The sequence below is a fragment of the Salmo salar genome, chromosome ssa05 (genome assembly GCF_905237065.1).
Source record: "Salmo salar chromosome ssa05, Ssal_v3.1, whole genome shotgun sequence".
Taxonomy (NCBI): domain Eukaryota; kingdom Metazoa; phylum Chordata; class Actinopteri; order Salmoniformes; family Salmonidae; genus Salmo; species Salmo salar.
The window spans coordinates 16,281,063-16,304,830 of NC_059446.1; the positions used below are offsets into that span (position 1 = coordinate 16,281,063).

Sequence of the window (23,768 nt, forward strand, 5' to 3'; positions counted from 1 at the left end):
GTGTGGCTGGTGCGGACTCACCTGGGGGGTCGAAGCAGTGCTCTGCCTGCCCTCCAAACTCCCGGAGGGACCTCTCCAGCACCGGTCCACAGTGTGTCCTCTGCGCCCACATCGGGTGCAGGAGAGACCCCCCCCTCCGGTCCTCCTCGATGCAGCCCCCCCTATCTCCATGGGCTGTGGAGCGGGAGGACTGGGAGGCAGAACGAACAGGCCCCGACTGGAACGTCCCCGGGCAGCCAGCAGGTTGTCCAATCTAATGGACAAATCCACCAGTTGGTCCAGAGTGGAGGTGTTGTCCCTACATGCCAGCTCCCGGCGGACGTCCTCGCGAAGGCTGCACCTATAGTGGTCTATCAGGGCCCGCTCGTTCCACCCCGATCCATCGGCGAGAGTCCAGAATTCCAAAGCGAAATCCTGAGCGGTCCTCGTCTCCTGTCTCAAATGGAATAGTAGCTCACCCGCCGCCCTGCCCTCCGGGGGTTGATCGAAAACCGCCCGGAAGCGGCGGGTGAACTCAGGGTAGTCACCCCGGGCCGAGTCTGGACCATCCCAGACCGCATTGGCCCATTCCAGGGCTCGACCCGTGAGACACGAGACGAGGACGCTCACCCTCTCTTCGTCGGAGGGAGGGGGGCGGACGGTCGCCAGGTACAGTTCTAGTTGGAGGAGGAACCCCTTGCACCCAGCGGCCGTCCCATCGAACTCCCTGGGAGGTGAAATCCGGATCCCACTGGCACCCGCTTCAGTGGATGTGGGTAGTGGCGCAGGGTGAGGGACCGGAGCTGGTCCGGCTGGGGAGGCACCTCTCTCCCATCTCTCCAACCGGGCCAACACCTGATCCATGGCCGAGCCTAGGCGGTGGAGGAGGCCGGCATGTTGGGAGACCTGCTCAGCCATGGATGGCGCTTCTGCTCCTGCTGACTCCATAAGTGTTCGGTGCGGGATTCTGTCACGACTGATTTGGATTGGTGTAGAGGCGGAATCAGATGCAGGAGACAGAGGTGCTGGAGGTGAGTGTCTTTTAATGAACTGACACACACAAAGGCCGAAAAGCACAGGGCGCTACACAAAGTTTGCCTGGGAGAAACACTTTCCCATAAAACACAAAAAAAAATATATTCCACGGCACAAAAGGCAAGGAGCGCAGCCCGGTAAATCCTTTGACAAAACTGTTGGAAAACACAACGTACACAAAATACCTCCCACCGTCCTGAGTGGACAATAAACAATCCCGCACAAAATCCCAACTGAAAACACACATTAAATAAGCCCCCACTAATGACAGACCCAAACCTGGTGCGGAACAGACAGACAAAACTAAAAGACACAGAAACAACGATCGGTGGCAGCTAATAGGCCGGCGACGACGACCGCCGAGCGCCGCCCGACCGAGGAGGGGCGCCACTTTCGTTGGATCCTGTGACACTCTCTCTCTCATCGTGTTGTTAAGTCCAGTAATCAGGGTTATCTCTCTCGCTCTCTTTCATTATGTTGTTCAGTCCAGTAATCAGGGTTATCTCTCTCTCTTTCTCGCTCTCTCTCTGTCTCTGTCTCTCTCTCTCTCTCTCTCTCTCTCTCTTTCTCTCTCATTGTGTTGTTAAGTCCAGTAATCAGGGTTATCTCTCTCTCTCATTGTGTTAAGTCCAGTAATCAGGGTTATCTCTCTCTCTCATTGTGTTGTTAATTCCAGTAATCAGGGTTATATCTCTCTCTCCCTCATTGTGTTGTTAAATCCAGTAATCTGGGTTATCTCCCTCTCTCATTGTGTTGTTAAGTCCAGTAATCAGGGTTATCTCTCTCTCTCATTGTGTTGTTAAGTCCAGTAATCAGGGTTATCTCTCTCTCTCATTGTGTTGTTAAGTCCAGTAATCAGGGTTATCTCTCTCCCTCATTGTGTTGTTAAATCCAGTAATCTGGGTTATCTCTCTCTCTCATTGTGTTGTTAAGTCCAGTAATCAGGGTATCTCTCTCTCCCTCATTGTGTTGTTAAATCCAGTAATCTGGGTTATCTCTCTCTCATTGTGTTGTTAAGTCCAGTAATCAGGGTTATCTATCTCTCTCATTGTGTTGTTAAATCCAGTAATCTGGGTTATCTATCTCTCTCATTGTGTTGTTAAGCCCAGTTATCAGGGTTAACTCTCTCTCTCTCAATTACATTTTCAATTTAAGGGCTTTATTGGCAGATATCTCTCTCTTTTATTGTGTTAAGTCCAATAATCAGGGTTCTCTCTCCTTTTCGCATGTTTCCGGTATAGAAGCAGGATCAGAACACTGTCGCTGTGACGCCTTTGCCTAGCGCCAACCAATCTATTTCAACCTTTAAAAATATGTAATTTCACTAAGTGCTTTGAAAAGTACCAGAAAGTTAGGGAACGAAAGGCAGAAAAAAAACAGAATGGGTTTTTATTTCGGGGTGTGTAAGACATGGTTTCAAACAGAAGGTCACACAGGATGTTCACAGCAGTCTATTGAGAAGTTGAAAACAGTGGCATTACTCTCCTGAAGTTTCTTGTTGGCTTGGCTGAGTCAGAGAAGGAATGTTTTTTTAACCACAGGCGGCCGGTGGCACCTTAATTGGGGAGTAGTAATGGCTGGAAGGGAATGAATGGAATGGAACACATTCAACACATGGTTCAATGTGTTTGATTCCATCCCAGACATTATTATGAGCTGTCCTCCCCTCAGCAGCCTCCTGTGGTTTTAATGTACCCCCTCCCTGGATCAAACACGGACCCCTCCCTCAACACTGCTATCTAGTTCTCCCACACATGTCTGCTGAAACACTCGGGGGGAGGGGGGTCAGCATGAAACAATCAAGGGTCTCACACACTCAGCTCTGAAAAGCACTTCTCTCAGCAGAACAGTGTGATACCGCTTTCAACTTCTCACCTAGCTACCACTCTCTCACTCTGCAACCCTTGCCAGGGAAAAATACCACTCTCTCACTCTGCAGCCCTAGCCAGGAAAAAATACCACTCTCTCACTCTGCAGCCCTAGCCAGGAAAAAATACCACTCTCTCACTCTGCAGCCCTAGCCAGGAAAAAATACCACTCTCTCACTCTACAGCCCTAGCCAGGATATAATACCACTCTCTCACTCTGCAGCCCTAGCCAGGATATAATACCACTCTCTCACTCTGCAGCCCTAGCCAGGATATAATACCACTCTCTCACTCTACAGCCCTAGCCAGGATATAATACCACTCTCTCACTCTGCAGCCCTAGCCAGGATATAATACTACTCTCTCACTCTGCAGCCCCAGCCAGGATATAATACCACTCTCTCACTCTGCAGCCCTAGCCAGTAAATAAGCACAAGGCAAACAGTCATTGTTTTCTGAGAACAATGCAAATACATAAAATACATCTGTATAATCCGACAGATGTTTACATTATTAGGAATATATTGTTCAACATATACACTAATTGGATTATCACCTAAATTACTACATTTCTCTTTTATAATACCTGGTAAAAGCTAGCTAAATATCTAACATAACATAACAGTTCAAGTCTGTACTGTAAGCACTGCCACTGCATGATAATCCTCCAATTAACTTTAGTTACCTGATAACACAGCGTGTTGCCATGGCTACAGTAAAATGAGGTCACAGGTCAGGAGATATTCTGGACAGAGAGAAAGTCTCCATATTGTCTGTGATCACATCTCTACATTACCTGCAGTAGGACGGTCTTATTATACTAATCACTTACAGCAACAGCTAGGAGTCTAGAATGTTGCCGATACAGGTGGAATGCGTGAAACAGGTGCAACATTCTGTCAGGATGCAAATTTCTTCTAGATGAACTAAGAAAACACTAAGCCCATATCGTCGTTGTCTCCTTTTCTCTACCCAACTCTCCCCTCTCTCTCATTTTCTCTACCCAACTCTCTCTCTCTCTCTCCTTTTCTCTACCCAACTCTCCCCTCTCTCTCCTTTTCTCTACCCAACTCTCCTCTCTCTCCCTTTCTCTACCCAACTCTCCCCTCTCTCTCCTTTTCTCTACCCAACTCTCTCTCTCTCCTTTTCTCTACCCAACTCTCCCCTCTCTCTCCTTTTCTCTACCAAACTCTCTCCTCTCTCTCTTTTTCTCTACCCAACTCTCCCCTCTCTCTCCTTTTCTCTACCCAATTCTCCCCTCTCTCTCCTTTTCTCTACCCAACTCTCCCCTCTCTCTCATTTTCTCTACCCAACTCTCCCCTCTCTCTCATTTTCTCTACCCAACTCTCCCCTCTCTCTCCCTTTCTCTACTCAACTCTCCTCTCTCTCCTTTTCTCTACCCAACTCTCTCTCTCACCTTTTTCTCTACTTACAATTTGTAAGTCGCTCTTGATAAGAGCGTCTGCTAATTGACGTAAATGTAAATGTACCCAACTCTCCTCTCTCTCCTTGTCTCTACCCAACTCTCTCTCTCTCCTTTTTCTCTACCCAACTCCCTCTCTCTCATTTTCTCTACTCAACTCTCTCTCTCTCCTTTTCTCTACCCAACTCTTCCCTCTCTCTCTTTTTCTCTACCCAACTCTCTCTCTCTCCTTTTCTCTACCAAACTCTTCTCTCTCTCCTTTTCTCTACCCAACTCTCCTCTCTCATTTTCTCTACCCAACTCTCTCTCTCTCCTTTTCTCTACCCAACTCTCCTCTCTCTCATTTTCTCTACCCAACTCTCCTCTCTCTCCTTTTCTCTACCCCACTCTCTCTCTCTCCTTTTCTCTTCCCAACTCTCCTCTCTCTCCTTTTCTCTACCCAACTCTCTTTCTCTCTCCTTTTCTCTACCCAACTCTCCCCTCTCTCTTTTTTTCTCTACCCAACTCTCCTCTCTCTCTTTTTCTCTACCCAACTCTCCCCTCTCTCTTACTTTATCAACTACATTTAATGTTTCTTCATTGGCATGACAAAGCATACTTTACTATACAATACAGATGAAAAGAAAAAGAACAACATATGAATGGCTGTGTGTTGTCTTCCGCAGTGGGGGTCTGGCTTGTTGCGTAGTTCAGCTCCCACACCCAAACCCACCACCGCGGACTGAGTATCACTATTATGCATCACTATTATGCATCACTATTATGCATCACTATTCTGTATGACTATTATGTATCACTATTATGTATCACTATTATGCATCACTATTATGCATCACTATTATGCATCACTATTATGTATCACTATTATGTATCACTATTATGTATCACTATTATGTATTACTATTATGTATCACTATTATGCATCATCTGATCCAAGATGGCGTAGCAGTCAGACGTCTTTGTCCTTTCGTCTTGTCGTGTCCCATGTATATATATATTTACATCTTTTCTTCGCATATCTTTTTATATACTTTTTTCTAAAAACTCAACCTCAAAACACTCTCCTGCAACCCACCTCACCAATTAAAAAAAAAAAGTATTATTTACCTCAAATCTGAAATCCACAACAGAAGCTAGCCAGCGGTTACCCAGAGGTTGGCCAGTTCACTGGCTAATGTTGGAGTTCAGCTAGCCACGGTTGGCGGTCATCAGCTATCCCTTAGCTCGAAAAGCTATCGCCAGTTTTGTACAGCGCGACTCAGACCAGAGCATACCGGACCTATTTTCTCTCCATATCCCCGGATTTCTACCGCAGGCTCTGGAAATTTACACCTGGATCTTGCAGCTAGCTAGCTGCTACCTGAGTGACTATTGGCAAACGTCGGTCCCGGAGCTAACATCAATTATTCCGGAGCTAGCCAGCTGAAGAGATCCATCAGCCACTCCTAGGCTACAATCACCTATCCGAACCCATTTTACTGCCGATGCGGAGCCCCATCGGGCCTTCACGACTGGACCACCGACGTTATCTGCCCGAGGGAGTTATCCAACTGGCCCCTCCGTTGCGACGTAACCTGAACGCCCATCAGTGGCCCGCTAATCGTTAGCTGTCTTATCGGCTGCTATCTGAATAGGTCTACCGGACAATTTTCTTGGGCCACTATAACTATAACTATTTTGGCAATTGGACTGGTCCCCCTTACCACACGGAACCCCACTAATCTACCGATGGAAACGCAGTTGGTGGCTAAAAACAGACCTCCCTCCATCTTCCGCCAGCTAGCTGCTAACTATGGCCAGGCTAGCTGTCTGAATCTCACGGGACCCTTATGATCACTCGGCTAAACATGCCTCTCCTTAATGTCAATATGCCTTGTCCATTGCTGTTCTGGTTAGTGTTTATTGGCTTATTTCACTGTAGAGCCTCTAGCCCTGCTCATTATACCTTATCCAACCTTTCAGTTCCACTACCCACACATGCTATGCCATCTTCTGGTTTCAATGATGTTTCTAGAGACAATATCTCTCATCATCACTAAATGCCTAGGTTTACCTCCACTGTATTCACATCCTACCATACCTTTGTCTGTACATTATACCTTGAAGCTATTTTATCGCCCCCAGAAACCTGCTCCTTTTACTCTCTATTCTGGACATCATAGACGACCAATTCTCATAGCTTTTAGCAGTACCCTTATCCTACTCCTCCTCTGTTCTTCTGGTGATGTAGAGGTGAATCCAGGCCCTGCACTGCCTAGCTCCACTCCTATTCCCCAGGCGCTCTCTTTTGATGACTTCTGTAACCGTAATAGCCTTGGTTTCATGCATGTTAACATTAGAAGCCTTCTCCCTAAGTTTGTTTTATTCACTGCTTTAGCACACTCTGCCAACCCGGATGTCCTAGCCGTGTCTGAATCCTGGCTTAGGAAGTCTACCAAAAACTCTGAAATCTTCATCCCTAACTACAACATTTTCAGACAAGATAGAACGTCCAAAGGGGGCGGTGTTGCAATCTACTGCAGAGATAACCTGCAGAGTTCTGTCCTACTATCCAGGTCTTTACCCAAAAAATTTGAACTTCTACTTTTAAAAATCCATCTCTCTAAAAACAAGTCTCTCACTGTTGCCGCCTGCTATAGACCACCCTCTGCCCCCAGCTGTGCTCTGGACACCATATGTAAACTGATTGCCCCCATCTATCTTCAGAGCTCGTGCTGCTAGGTGACCTAAACTGGGACATGCTTAACTTAGGGACAGACGTTCCGCTAGTGGAACGCCTCACCAATATCCAATGGTATAGCGTGGCGCGAAATACAAATACCTAAAAAAAAAAAACATTTCAATTTCTCAAACATATGACTATTTTACACCATTTTAAAGACAAGACTCTCCTTTATCTAACCACATTGTCCGATTTCAAAAAGGCTTTACAGCGAAAGCAAAACATTAGATTATGTCAGGAGAGTACCCAGCAAAAAATATTCACAGAGCCATTTTCAAAGCAAGCATATATGTCACAAAAACCCAAACCACAGCTAAATGCAGCACTAACCTTTGATGATCTTCATCAGATGACACTCCTAGGACATTATGTTATACAATACATGCCTGTTTTGTTCAATCAAGTTCATATTTATATCAAAAAACAGCTTTTTACATTAGCATGTGATGTTCAGAACTAGCATACCCACCGCAAACTTCCGGTGAATTTACTAAATTACTCACGATAAACGTTGACAAAAAAACATAACAATTATTTTAAGAATTATAGATACAGAACTCCTTTAGCAATCGCGGTGTCAGATTTTAAATTAGCTTTTCAGTGAAAGCACATTTTGCAATATTCTGAGTACATAGCCCGGCCATCATGGCTAGCTAATTTGACACCCACCAAGTTTGGCCCTCACCAAAGTCAGATTTACTATTAGAAAAATTGGATTACCTTTGCTGTTCTTCGTCAGAATGCACTCCCAGGACTTCTACTTCAACAACAAATGTTGTTTTTGTTCGAAATAATCCATAGTTACATCCAAATAGCTCCGTTTTGTTCGTGCGTTCAAGTCACTATCCGAAGGGTGACGTGCGGGCTCATTTCGTGACAAAGATTTTCAAAATATTCCATTACCGTACTTCGAAGCATGTCAAACACTGTTTAAAATCTATTTTTATGCAATTTTTCTCGTAAAATAGCGATAATATTCCAACCGGGCGACATTGTATTCATTCAAACACTGAAAGAAAAACATGGAGTCATCTCGTGCACGCGCGATCCAGTGTCATTGTTCTCAGCAGGACCACTCACAAAAACTCCTGCTGTTTTTCACCCAGAGACTGGAGAGCTCTCAAGAATATTTGTTGGTCCGTGGTGTGTAATGAGGAGATATCAGACATTGCACTTGACACATTTATGAAATTGCTTATCCCAGTTACTAATAAGCACGCACCCATTAAGAAAATTACTGTAAAAACTGTTAAATCCCCGTGGATTGATGAGGAATTGAAAAATTGTATGGTTGGGAGGAATGAGGAAAAAGGAATGGCAAATAGGTTTGGCTGCACAACCGATTGGCAAACGTACTGCAAATGGAGTAATCATGTGTCTAACCCGAATAAAAAGAAGAAGAAACCACACTATGAAACAAAGTTAAATGACATAAAGAATGACAGTAAAAAGCTTTGGAGCACCTTCAATGACGTTTGGGAGAAAAGGGCAAACTCAGCTCCATCATTCATTGAATCAGATGGCTCATTCATTACAAAACTGACTGTTATTGCCAACTACTTTAATGATTGTTTCATTGGCAAGTTTAGCACATTTAGGCATGACATGCCAGCAACAAATGCTGACACTACTGTACACATCCAAGTATATCTGACCAAATTATGAAATACAATAATCCTCATTTCGAATTCTGTAAAGTGAGTCTGGAAGAGGTGAAAAAATGATTTTCAATTTAAGCCTACTAGAAAACGTGTGCCCTCAGGCATGAAGGGAAACAAAAGTCATTCCTCTACCTAAGAACAGTAAAGCCCCCTTTACTGACTCAAATAGCCAACCAATCAGTCTGTTACCAATCCCTAGTAAAGTTTTGGAAAAAATGTGTGTTTGACCAGCTGCAATGATATTTTACAGTAAGCAAATTAACAACAGACTTTCAGCGCACTTATAGGGAAAGACATTCAACAAGCACAGCACTTACACAAATGACTGATGATTGGCTGAGAAAATTTGACGATAAAAAGATTGTGGTGGCTGTTTTGTTAGACTTCAGTGCAGCTTTTGACATTATCGATCATAGTCTGCTGCTGGAAAAACATATGTGTTATGGCTTTACACCCCCTGCTACTGTGGATGAAGAGTTACCTGTCTAACAGAACACAGAGGGTGTTCTTTAATGGAAGCCTCTACAACATAATCCAGGTAGAATCAGGAATACCCCAGGGCAGCTGTCTAGCTGTCTAGAGCAAAGCCAGTGTGTCTATGTATGCGGATGACTCAACACTATACACGTCAGCTACTACAGCGAGTGGAATGACTGCAACATTTAACAAAGAGCTGCAGATAGTTTCAAGGATTAAGTTAGTCCTAAATATTTTTAAAACTGAAAGCACTGTATTTGGGACAGATCATTCACTAAACCCTAAAGCTCAACTGAATCCTGTAATAAATTATGTGGACATTGGAGGTACACAGAGAGCAAACATAAATAACATGCATGTCAATCTCTCCTGGCTCAAAGTAGAGGAGAGATTGACTTCATCACTATTTGTATTTGTGAGAGGTATTGACATGCTGAATGCACCTAGCTGTCTGTTTACATGACTAGCACACAGCTCAGACACCCATTCGTACACCACAAGACAGGCCACCAGAGGTCTCTTCAGTCCAGACAGACTGTGGGAGGAGCACAGTACTACATAGAGCCATGACTACATGGAACTCTATTCCAAATCAAGTAACTTATGCAAGCAATAAAATTTGGTTTAAAAAACAGATACAAATACACCTTATAGAACAGCGGGGACTGTGAAGCAACACAAAAATAGGCACAGACACATGCATACACACACACACACACGATAACATACATACTATACACACACGTACACATGAACTACGCACTACTGACACACATACACATTAATTGTGGAAAGAAGAGCGGCGTCTGGTAAGACAAGGGGTGACGGACTAGAAAGACGGCTCAGGAGAACAAGGCTGAAGTTTTATGTATTCCTAACCAATTGTGTTTTTTGTTCATTTCTTTGCGTTGTTTGTAAGTTATTTTTTTACTTATTTTGTACATAATGTTGCAGCTACTGTCTCTTATGACCCGAAAATAACAGAAATGCGATTACTCACCACAGACTGGCAGAATCCTTTTTTTCCTTTAACAAGTCCGACGAACCCGACGTGAATGATATACTGCGTTCCCGGGAACAGGCCCAGATCCCCGTCATTTGCGTGAAGAGAAGGCGGAGAAAAAAGGGGCCTGAGGGCGGGCTGCCTTCTGAAAATTCATGGGCGAACGAATAAACCCTCACTTCCTTCCATTCTGCTAGCAAACATGCAATCTTTGGAAATAAAATCGATGACCTACGCGGAAGATTAAACTACCAACGTGACATTCAAAACTGTAATATCTTATGCTTCAGGGAGTCGTGGTTGAACGACAACATTATCAACATACAGCTGGCTGGTTATACGATGTATCAGCAGGATAGAACAGCTGCGTCTGGTAAGACAAGGGGCGGCGGACTATGTATTTTTGTCAACAACAGCTGGTGCACGATATCTAAGGAAGTCTCAAGGTTTTGCTCGCCTGAGATAGAGTATATCATGATACCCCGTAGACCACACAATCTACTTAAGAGAGTTTTCATCTGCATTTTTCGTTACATACCACCACAGACTGATGCTGGCACTAAGACCGCACTGAATGAGCTGTATTCCGACATAAGCAAACAGGAAAATTCTCACCCAGAGGTGGCGCTCCAAGTACAGGGTGGCCGGTAGCCTAGTGGTTAGAGCGTTGGACTACTAACCGAAAGGTTGCAAGATTGAATCCCTGAGCTGACAAGGTAAACATCTGTTGTTCTGACCCTGAACAAGGCAGTTAACCCATTGTTACTAGGCCATCATTGAAAATAAAATAAAAAATTCTTATCTAACTTGCTGAGTTAAATAAAGGTAAAATAAAAATACAAAAAACGTAGCAGGCAACTTTAATGCAGGGAAACTTAAATCTATCTTACCAAATTTACATCAGCATGTTAAATGTCTAACCAGAGGGAAAAAACAACTCTGGACCACCTTTACTCCACACACAGAGATGCAAACAAAGCTCTCACGCCATTTGGAAAATCTGACCATAATTCGATCCTCCTGATTCCTGCTTACAAGCAAAAATAAAAGCAGGAAGCACCAGTGACTCGATCAATAAAAAAGTGGTCAGATGAAGCAGATGCTAAGCTACAGGACTGTTTTTCTAGCACAGACTGTAATATGTTCCGGGATTCCTCCAATGGCATTGAGGAGTACACCACATCAGTCATTGGCTTCATCAATAAGTGTATCGATGACATCGTCCCCACAGTGCCATACGTACATACCCCAACCAGAAGCCATGGATTACAGGCAACAGCCGCACTGAGCTAAAGGCTAGAGCTGCTGCTTTCAAGGAGCAGTACCCTAACCCGGAAGCTTATAAGAAACCCTGCTATGCCCTCCGACGAACCATCAAACAGGCAAAGCATCTATAGAGGACTAAGATCGAATCGTACTACACTGGCTCTGATGCTCGTTGGATGTGGAAGGACTTGCAAACCATTACAGACTTCAAAAGGAAGCACAGCCGAGAGCTGCCCAGTGACACGAGCCTACCAGATGAGCTAAACTACTTCTATGCTCGCTTCGAGGCAAATAATACTGAAACATACATGAGAGCACCAGCTGTTCTGGAAGACTGTGTGATCACGCCCTCCGCAGCCGATGTGAGTAAGACCTTTAACCTCTTACATCTAGACGTTCCGCTAGCGGAACACCTGCTCCAATATCCAATGATAGGCGTGGCGCGAATTACAAATTCCTCAAAAATACAAAAACTTCAATTTTTCAAACATATGACTATTTCACAGCATTTTAAAGATAAGACTCTCCTTTATCCTCTCTAGGCTAGGCGGGACGAATTCGTCCCACCTACGTAACAGCCACTGCTATCCTGTGGCGCGATTTTCAAAACCTTAAAAATCCTATTACTTCAATTTCTCAAACATATGACTATTTTACAGCCATTTAAAGACAAGACTCTCGTTAATCTAACCACACTGTCCGATTTCAAAAAGGCTTTACAACGAAAGCAAAACATTAGATTATGTCAGCAGAGTACCAAGCCAGAAATAATCAGACACCCATTTTTCAAGCCAGCATATAATGTCACCAAAACCCAGAAGACAGCTAAATGCAGCACTCACCTTTGATGATCTTCATCAGATGACAACCCTAGGACATTATGTTATACAATACATGCATGTTTTGTTCAATCAAGTTCATATTTATATCAAAAACCAGCTTTTTACATTAGCATGTGACGTTCAGAACTAGCATACCCCCGCAAACTTCCGGGGAATTCGCTAACATTTTACTAAATTACTCACGATAAACGTTCACAAAAAGCATAACAATTATTTTAAGAATTATAGATACAGACCTCCTCTATGCACTCGATATGTCCGATTTTAAAATAGCTTTTGGTGAAAGCACATTTTGCAATATTCTAAGTACATAGCCCAGGCATCACGGGCTCGCTATTTAGACACCCGGCAAGTTTAGCACTCACCATAATCATATTTACTATTATAAAAGTTTGATTACCTTTTGTTGTCTTCGTCAGAATACACACCCAGGACTGCTACTTCAATAACAAATGTTGGTTTGGTCCAAAATAATCCATCGTTATATCCGAATAGCGGCGTTTTGTTCGTGCGTTCCAGACACTATCCGAAATAGTAAAGAAGTGTCGCGCGAATGGCGCAATTCGTGACAATAAAATTCTAAGTATTCCATTACCGTACTTTCGAAGCATGTCAACCGCTGTTTAAAATCAATTTTTACGACATTTTTCTCGTAGAAAAGCGATAATATTCCGACAGGGAATCTCCTTTTCGGCAAACAGAGGAAAAAAATCCCAAAGGCGGGGGCGGTCGGGGTCACGCGCATAAGCCAGTGTCCCTTGATCGGCCACTTGAGAAAGGCGATAATGTGTTTCAGCCTGGGGCTGGAATGACGACATTCTGTTTTTTCCCGGGCTCTGAGCGCCTATGGACGACGTGGGAAGTGTCACGTTAGAGCAGAGATCCTTAGTAAATGATAGAGATGGAAAACAAGTTCAAGAAATGGTCAGACAGGCCACTTCCTGTAAAGGAATCTCTCAGGTTTTGACCTGCCATTTGAGTTCTGTTATACTCACAGACACCATTCAAACAGTTTTAGAAAATTTAGGGTGTTTTCTATCCATATGTAATAAGTATATGCATATTCTAGTTACTGGGTAGGAGTGGTAACCAGATTAAATCGGGTATGTTTTTTATCCAGCCGTTTCAATACTGCCCCCTAGCCCTAACAGGTTAACTAACCACACTGTCCGATTTCAAAAAGGCTTTACAGCGAAAGCAAAACATTAGATTATGTCAGCAGAGTACCAAGCCAGAAATAATCAGACACCCATTTTTCAAGCTAGCATATAATGTCACAAAAACCCAGAAGACAGCTAAATGCAGCACTAACCTTTGATGATCTTCATCAGATGACACACCTAGGACATTATGTTATACAATACATGCATGTTTTGTTCAATCAAGTTCATATTTATATCAAAAAACAGCTTTTTACATTAGCATGTGACGTTCAGAACCCGCAAACTTCCGGGGAATTTGCTAACAATTTACTAAATTACTCACGATAAACGTTCACAAAAAGCATAACAATTATTTTAAGAATTATAGATACATAACTCCTCTATTCACTCGATATGTCCGATTTTAAAATAGCTTTTTGGTGAAAGCACATTTTGCAATATTCTAAGTACATAGCCCAGGCATCATGGGCTAGCTATTTAGACACCCGGCAAGTTTAGCACTCACCAATATCAGATTTACTATTATAAAAGTTTGATTACCTTTTGTTGTCTTCGTCAGAATGCACTCCCAGGACTGCTACTTCAATAACAAATGTTGGTTTGGTCCAAAATAATCCATCGTTATATCCGAATAGCGGCGTTTTGTTCAGGCGTCCCAGACACTATCCGAATGGTAAAGAAGGGTCGCGCGCATGGCGCAATTCGTGACAAAAAAAATCTAAATATTCCATTACCGTACTTCGAAGCATGTCAACCGCTGTTTAAAATCCATTTTTATGCCATTTTTCTCGTAAAAAAGCGATAATATTCCAACCGGGAATGTCCATTTAGCTAAACAGAGGAATGAAAACAAACCTTTCGGTCGACGCAGGCACGAGCCTGAGTCTCACAGTACTGTAACCAGCCACTACCCAAACGCGCTACTTTGTTTCAGCCAGAGCCTGCAAAGCCACGATTCTGCTTTTTGCCGCCTTCTGAGAACCTATGGCAGCCGTAGGAAGTGTCACGGGACAGCTAAGATCCTCACTCTTCAATAAACAGAGACAAGAAGAACGACACCTTGTCAGACAGGCCACTTCCTGCATGAAATGTTCTCAGGTTTTTGCCTGCCATATGAGTTCTGTTATACTCACAGACACCATTCAAACAGTTTTAGAAACTTTAGGGTGTTTTCTATCCAAAGCCAATAATTATATGCATATTCTAGTTACTGGGCAGGAGTAGTAACCAGATTAAATCGGGTACGTTTTTTATCCAGCCGTGAAAATACTGCCCCCTAGCCATAACAGGTTAAACAGGTCAACATTCTCAAGGCCGCAGGCATGAAACGGATTACCAGGACTTGTACGGCGAGCATGCACTGTCCAACTGGCAAGTGTAGTGAAGCAAGTTGAGAGCTTCTATTTCCTTGGTGTCCACATCACCAACAAACTAACATGGTCCAAGCACACCAAGACAGTCGTGAAGAGGGCACGACAAAACCTATTCCCCCCAGGAGACTGAAAAGATTTGGCATGGGTCCTCAGATCCTCAAAAGGTTCTACAGCTGCACCATCGAGAGCATCCTGACTGGTTGCATCACTGCCTGGTATGGCAATTCCTTGGCCTCCGACCGCAAGGCACTCAGAGGGTAGTGCATACGGCCCAGTACATCACTGGGGCCAAGCTTCCTGCCATCCAGGTCCTCTATACCAGGCAGTGTCAGAGGAAGGCCCTAAAAATTGTCAAAGACTCCAGCCACCCTTGTCATTGACTGTTCTTTCTGCTACCGCACTGCAAGCGGTACCGGACCGCCAAGTCTAGGTCCAAGAGGCTTCTAAACAGCTTCTATCCCCAAGCCATAAGACTCCTGAACATCCAATCAAATGGCTACCCACCCTATTTACATTGCCCCACCCCTCCCTCTTTTACACCACAGCTACTCTCTGTTGTTATCATCTGTGCATAGTCACTTTAATAACTCTATCTACATGTACATATTACCTCAACTAAACGGTACCCCCACACATTGACTCTGTACCAGTACCCCCTGTATATATAGCCTCACTATTGTCATTTTACTACTGCTCTTTAATTACTTGTTACTTTATTTCTTATTCGTATTTATTAAAAAAAAATATATACTGCATTGTTGGTTGCGTGCTCGAAAGTAAGCATTTCACTTAAGGTCTACACCTGTTGTATTCGGCGCATGTGATTAATAAGATTTTATTTGATTTTGTACTGTAGATATATGGAAGTAGTGGATTAGGGGCCTGAGGGCACACGATGTGTTGTGAAATCTGTGAATGTATTGTAATGTTTTGAAAATGTTAGAAACTGCCTTATTTTGCTGGTTGGGAACCTTAGGCTTTTCGTCAGTACATGGGGCCTTCAGGGGGCGTTAGGCTCTGTTATTGATGAGGGGGATCTGGAGATGTCTTTTAAATCCTTTTGACCATGTTTTTCATACAATCTGGAGCTACAGGCTGGTACACATGAGCGTGAGATCTGAGGTCTGAATGTTGATGTGATGCACTAAAGTGTAGGGTCTTGACCCTATAAAGTGTTTTTTGAAATTCTAGTTCTCTTCATGGAGTACCATTGTGTGTTTCCAGTCCACCTCATGCCCTGTAATATGCCCACCCAGACAGTGCAATGGGCTAGTTTTGCAGCCGTCTGACCCCCTCCCTTCCCTTCCCTCCCCCTTCCCTCCACTGGTCGCTACTCGTTATAATGCTTTATAACACCCTTTATAATGAATTATGACACTGACTGTGAGCATAACAGGGTAGCTTTATAGAAAATGTTACCAGGATGTTTTCTAAATATTGTCAGAATGTTTTTATCCTCGTCAAGCATGACGATCCAAAAACGTTCTGACAATGTCAGTGGAGAACATTCTCCTCTTGTCATAATTCAACGTTCAAAAGACGGTTCCCCTGGAGCTTTGGTAACATTTACTGACTCTTCCTGGAATGTTTTCTGAAGGAACGTTCTGACAATGATTACAACATTGGACAGATCTAGGTTGGAGAATAGAGGACTGCAACACTGAATATTCCAGAATCATTCGGAGAACAAAAATAGTTTTTGTGCATTTCTTTGCTATACTGTATCATTTATTGGAAGGAAAGATACAGAGATATTCAAAGGCCTCAGGATGTAAAGTAGCATAAATATCTTATTAAAGAGATGCTCCTCCCTCTCTCCCCTCCTCCTCCCACTCTCCCCTCCTCTTCCCTCTCCCCTTCTCCTCCCACTCTCCCCTCCTCCTTCCACTCTCCCCTCCTCTTCCCTCTCCCCTCTCCCCTCTTCCCTCCTCCCTCTCTTCCCGCTCCCCTCTCCCCTCCTCCTCCCACTCTCCCCTCCTCTTCTCTCTCTTTTCCTCCCAATCTCCCCTCCTCTCCCCTCTCCCTGTCTCCCCTCCTCCTCCCACTCTCCCCTCTCCCCTCTCCCCTCTCCCCTCCTCTCTCTTTTCCTCCCAATCTCTCCTCCTCTCCCCTCTCCCCTCCTCTCCCCTCTCCCCTCCTCCTCCCTCTCTCCCCTCCTCCCTCTCTCTTTTCCTCACAATCTCCCCTCCTCCCTGTCTCCCCTCCCCTCCTCCTCCCACTCTCCCCTCCTCTTCTCTCTTCCCTCCTCTTCCTTCTTCCCTCTCTCCTCCTCCCACTCTCCTCACTCTCTTCCCTCCTCCCTCTCCACTCTTCTTCCTCTCTCCCCTTCTTCCCCTTCTTCCTCTCTCCCCTCCTCCCTCTCTCCCCTCTCCCCTCCTCCCTCTCTCCCCTCTCTCCCCTCCTCCCTCTCTCCCCTCCTCCCTCTCTCCCCTCTTTCCTCTCCCCTCCTCCCTCTCTCCCTCTCTCTCCCTCTCTCCCCTCCTCTTCCCTCCTCTTCCCTATCATGTTTATTTTCCTCTCCTCCTCTTGATATACTCAACTTCTCTTTAACATGTCACCTTCCACCAATCCCTCTCCTACCCCTCTCATCCCCCTTCCTCTCTCATCTCCTCTCCTACCCCCTCTTATACCCTCTCATTCCCTCTCCTACCCCTCTCATTCCCCTCCTACCCCTCTCATCCCCTCTCCTACCCCTCTCATCCCCTGATCCCCTCTCATCCAACTGCTGTGTAATGGAGCCCTCCTCCTCTTCCCTCTCTCTACTTGTGTTGAGGGATCTGGGGTGAGCATATAATGGTGTGTATAGATGTAGTGGTATAGTAGCATTCTCCTCCCTTCTTCCTTTTTCCATTTTTCTCTCCTCCTTCTGAGTTATCTGGATGTGGGAGTGATGCGTAATGACTCTGCTCTGTCTCTGTCTCTTTCTCTCTCTCACTCGCTTACTCTCTCTCTCTCTCTCTCTTTCTTTCTTTCTTTCTCGGCTGAGCTCACAACTTCACTCTCTCTCGCACCCTCTCTCATTCTCTCCACCCTATCTTTTTCTCTTTCATTATCTCTTTCCCCCTTCTATCTCGCTCTCTCTCTCTCTCTCCCTCTCTCTCTCTCTCTCTCTCTCTTGCTCTCTCGCTCCTTCTCTGCCTGTCTCTGTCGTTCTCTCTTGTTCTGTCTTTCTCTGACTGTTGGGATGGAGCAGGGACAGGTCATTTTAGTATGATCTCATTAGTCTGCACTTAGTCTCAGAACAAACAGCCAGTGGCCTCCTGTTCTAACAACTGGATACACTCATACACTACCCTAATGTCTCAATCTGTGTGTTTGTGTGTGTCTTTACATTCTAATGCCTCTCCTCTGCTCTCCACAATATGGACTCCCGAGTGGCACAGTGGTCTAAGACACTGCATCTCAGTGCAAGAGGCATTACTACAGTCCCTGGTTTGAATCCAGACTGAATCACAACCAGCTGTGATTGGGGGAATCCTATAGGGTGGCTCACAATTAGCCAAGTATCGCCGGGGTAGAATGTCATCGTAAATAAGAATTTGTTCATAACTAACTGACTTAACTGACTTGTTAAAATAATGAACAAGATCTCCCAGATTGACTACTTATTTTTTCCAAACATCAAATTTAGATGTTGCTCCAAATGTCAAATTCCGAGTTGTTTTAAACAGCCTGGGTTGCTCCTCCTGCTGCTGCTGCACCCCGCGTTGCTCCTCCTGCTGCAGCTGCAGCCTGGGTTGCTCCTCCTGCTGCTGCTGCACCCCACATTGCTCCTACTGCTGCTGCTGCACCCCGTGTTGCTCCTCCTGCTGCAGCTGCACCCCGCATTGCTCCTCCTGCTGCAGCTGCACCCTGTGTTACTCCTGCTGCTGCAGCTGCACCCTGTGTTGCTCCTCCTGCTGCAGCTGCACCCCGGGTTACTCCACTGCTGTCGCCGGCATCTCACGGCTGATTTTAAGTTTAGGCATTAATTCCGAATGATTAAAACCCCCTAGAGTCCATTGACGCCCCGGTGCGTCAATCTAAGTAACATAATAAGGAAATCCCCTTCAAAATCCGTCAGTTGAAGATAGAGATATCTGTTTTGCATGAGCTGCATCTCAATCCACCGCATCTGCCGATGGCCGCCTTCTGCACCTCAAACCATCTCAATCCGCCGATGGCTGCCTTCTGCACCTCAAACCACCTCAATCCTCCGATGGCCGCCTTCTGCACCTCAAACCACCTCAATCCGCCGATGGCCGCCTTCTGCACCTCAAACCACCTCAATCCGCCGATGGCTGCCTTCTGCACCTCAAACCACCTCAATCCGCCGATGGCCGCCTTCTGCATCTCAAACCACCTCAATCCGCCGATGGCCGCCTTCTGCACCTCAATCCACCTCAATCCGCCGATGGCCGCCTTCTGCACCTCAAACCATCTCAATCCGCCGATGGCCGCCTTCTGCATCTCAAACCAGCTCAATCCGCCGATGGCCGCCTTCTGCATCTGCTGTGGAAGGTTTGTCTCATGTCAAACCAGGACACATCCTGATAATCGGTCATCTCACGAAAACGTCTGTAGCGTGGAACTAATGTGACCCCACAGTGGAAAGGGGAGATTCTCACGTACCCACTAATGTGACCCCACAGTGGAAAGGGGAGATTCTCACGTACCCACTAATGTCACCCCACAGTGGAAAGGGGAGATTCTCACGTACCCACTAATGTGACCCCACAGTGGAAAGGGGAGATTCTCACGTACCCACTAATGTGACCCCACAGTGGAAAGGGGAGATTCTCACGTACCCACTAATGTCACCCCACAGTGGAAAGGGGAGATTCTCACGTACCCACTAATGTCACCCCACAGTGGAAAGGGGAGATTCTCACGTACCCACTAATGTCACCCCACAGTGGAAAGGGGAGATTCTCTCGTACCCACTAATGTCACCCCACACGTACCTGATTGTGTTCTCTGTTTGGTCTACGACCCCCACAAATCACAGGACTCGTATGAAGGTAACCGATACCGGGAGAATGGAGGTAACCGATACCGGGAGAATGGAGGTAACCGATACCGGGAGAATGGAGGTAACCGATACCGGGAGAATGAAGGTAGCCGATACCGGGAGAATGGAGGTAACCGATACCGGGAGAATGAAGGTAGCCGATACCGGGAGAATGGAGGTAAACGATACCGGGAGAATGGAGGTAACCGATACCGGGAGAATGGAGGTAACCGATACCGGGAGAATGGAGGTAACCGATACCGGGAGAATGGAGGTAACCGATACCGGGAGAATGGAGGTAACCGATACCGGGAGAATGGAGGTAACCGATACCGGGAGAATGGAGGTAACCGATACCGGGAGAATGGAGGTAACCGATACCGGGAGAATGAAGGTAACCGATACCGGGAGAATGAAGGTAGCCGATACCGGGAGAATGGCGGTAACCGATACCGGGAGAATGAAGGTAGCCGATACCGGGAGAATGAAGGTAACCGATACCGGGAGAATGGAGGTAGCCGATACCGGGAGAATGGAGGTAACCGATACCGGGAGAATGGAGGTAGCCGATACCGGGAGAATGGCGGTAACCGATACCGGGAGAATGAAGGTAGCCGATACCGGGAGAATGAAGGTAACCGATACCGGGAGAATGGAGATAGCCGATACCGGGAGAATGGAGGTAACCGATACCGGGAGAATGGAGGTAACCGATACCGGGAGAATGAAGGTAGCCGATACCGGGAGAATGGAGGTAACCGATACCGGGAGAATGGAGGTAACCGATACCGGGAGAATGAAGGTAGCCGATACCGGGAGAATGGAGGTAGCCGATACCGGGAGAATGGAGGTAACCGATACCGGGAGAAGGGAGGTAACCGATACCGGGAGAATGGAGGTAACCGATACCGGGAGAATGGAGGTAGCTGATACCGGGAGAGTGAAGGTAACCGATACCGGGAGAATGGAGGTAACCGATACCGGGAGAATGGAGGTAACCGATACCGGGAGAATGGAGGTAACCGATACCGGGAGAATGAAGGTAACCGATACCGGGAGAATGGAGGTAACCGATTCCGGGAGAATGGAGGTAGTTTTGTGCCTACCCCAAATAAGTGGTAAAATATGTGTAAAAATATACATATATTCTGAGCTTTCTTGTATCTCATAGATATGGACAGACACTTCAAAACCTTATTCCTTATGATTTACCTTTAGACTGTCTTTTTAGCCATTTATAAATGTGTTATTCAATGCGTTTTTATGGGCTATAGTAGTAAAGGCCAAATTCAATATTTTATCAAATATTTTTGGGGGATTTATTTTTCATACCTAAAGGGTCTTAAAATTCAAATCAAATAGCTAAATGATCCATAGTATGACCATTTCAAAACAATTCCATATTTCAGTTAATTGATAAATTGATAGCACAGTTTGTTTCTGCAATTTTACAGCGAGTTAGCGACGTCACATGCTGATATTGACTTTGGTATTATTGTGTGTAACTACCAGACTGAGAGCACTGCATTGTGGGTTTTGTAGTCCACTTTAGCTGCAACAGATTTCCACAACGACTTGCACATGTTGCTCCCAATCTCATTATAACGACGAAATGAAACATTTGTTCACGAAAAATGTTGTTCTCACATATTAGAGATATTTAACAGTGTAAACCATAGTAATTAGTGGTTTTGGGTAGATTATTCCTTTTCATTTTAGTATAGGATTCTTTTTTTTTTAACTATCCCAAACCATCCACCATCCACAACGCTCTAGCAAAGCAGAAGCCTACATGATGGCAATAGCACTCACTGTTGCCCCTAGTGGCCGGTTTTGAAGGCATCTCCCAACGTCCTAGGTACCTGGACGTTGGATTTCGAAGTGCATCTTGAGCAACATTGCTGACTAGTACACTCTTCATCTTTCACAACCGTAATGTTCTCCACCTAATGTTCTCTCTCTCTCTCTTCTTCATTCTTCTTAGCACCTACTTCAGATCTCATCTCTCTCCCCAGACAGCTCAGTTCTACCTAATGTCCTGAGAGAAGACAGAAGAGTGCATCCTATTCACATCAGTCACTCAGGTAATGCAAGTCCATGTCTCCCAATATATTTGCCTCTTTAAATAGTCCTCTCATTTCCTCTCCTCTGTTATACTCAGTTTCCTCACTTGGCACTGTTCTGTGCATCATTTTAACCCTCTGTCTCTCTATTTCTTCTCTCTCTCCTTCTCCTGCCCTGTCTCTCCCTCTTCATTTTGCTCACTCATATCTCTCTCATATCTCTCTCTCCACTCTCTCTCTCCACCCCCTCTCTCTACAATGCTCTACTCCCCCCATCCATCCCTCTACATGTCTCTCTCCCTCTCCCTCTCCCTGTCCCCCTTCTCAGTGTTAATCTCTGAGATGGAGGTCTGTCACACAGACAGCTCAGAGCATTACAGTTCATTTCCTGTCTTGATGTGAATGGAGAACATCCATTAAGTTTCACTCATTACCTTTCAGACCATAACATCCTTACATAATATCCTTACTCCATTGACAAGTCATTCCCCCCATATCCCTATCCTTACTCCATTGACAAGTCATTCCCTCCATATCCCTATCGTTACTCCATGGACAAGTCATTCCCTCCATATCCCTATCCTTACTCCATGGACAAGTCATTCCCTCCATATCCCTATCCTTACTCCATTGACAAGTCATTCCCTCCATATCCCTATCCTTACTCTGTGGACAAGTCATTACCTCCATATCCCTATCCTTACTCCATTGACAAGTCATTCCCTCCGTATCCCTATCCTTACTCCGTGGACAAGTCATTACCTCCATATCCCTATCCTTACTCCGTGGACAAGTCATTCCCTCCGTATCCCCATCCTTACTCCGTGGACCTCCATATCCCTATCCTTACTCCATGGACAAGTCATTCCCTCCATATCCCTATCCTTACTCCATGGACAAGTCTATCCCTCCATATCCCTATCCTTACTCCGTGGACAAGTCATTCCCTCCATATCCCTATCTTTACTCCATGGACAAGTCTATCCCTCCATATCCCTATCCTTACTCCGTGGACAAGTCATTCCCTCCATATACCTATCCTTACTCCAGGACTGCAAGGGTTGCTTCCCAAATGGTACCTTTATAGTCTACTACTTTTGGGCTTTGTCAAATTTAGGATGCAGAAAAGATACTCAGAGAGTTTCTACATGAAGCATAAATCACTCTCTCCACCTCTCTCAATATAGCATTGTACAGGTTGCTCTATACTGACACACCCTACTCTGGCTTGTTGAAGAGACACCATGCTGAAGGATCACTTAACTTGGAGGTCAAATTCTCTCCTCTCCTCCTACATGTTCATTATGCTGCAATAACTGGTAATAATTAGATATTAATTGACTGTCTTATAAAGTTAAATGAAACAACAGTACACGCATGACCTCTCTTGGCACTGAGGTGAATTACAATTCTGCCCTCCTCTCTCTCTCTCTCTCTCTCTCTCTCTCACTCTCTCTCTCTCTCTCTCTCTCTCTCACTCTCTCTCACTCTCTCACGTCCAAACAGGCCAAGCAAAGTCCATTGCAATGATTCTTTAACGCACAAGAACCTTGAGGGCAGAGGGGAGAAATAGAGAGAATGAGAAAAAACCTGGAGAGAGAGAGAGAGAGAGAGATAGAGAGAGAGGGGGAGAGAGAGAGAGAGAGAGAGAGTAATGAAGGGTAAAGGTAGCCAGAAATAAATCAGCTAATGAGACAGATGGATCAACCCCCAGTGACCTTTCTCTTCCTTGTCTAATCATCCCACAGTCATTATGGCCGCTTTATTCACTGTTTACTATTCACAATTACTCTAACGCACACATGTACGTGCACACACACACACACGCGTGCACACACACACACAGCCTTCAGTTTACTTCAGTGTTGCTTTATCCAGATGTTGTAACCACAGCACAGCTGGC

At 45.2% G+C, this 23,768-nt stretch overlaps 1 pseudogene; it reads right to left on the reverse strand.

Annotated features, from left to right (window-relative positions):
• Positions 1 to 19,300, reverse strand: part of LOC123743236 (basic proline-rich protein-like) — a 34,205-nt pseudogene extending 14,905 nt beyond the window's left edge.
• Positions 19,301 to 23,768: the final 4,468 nt, after the last annotated feature.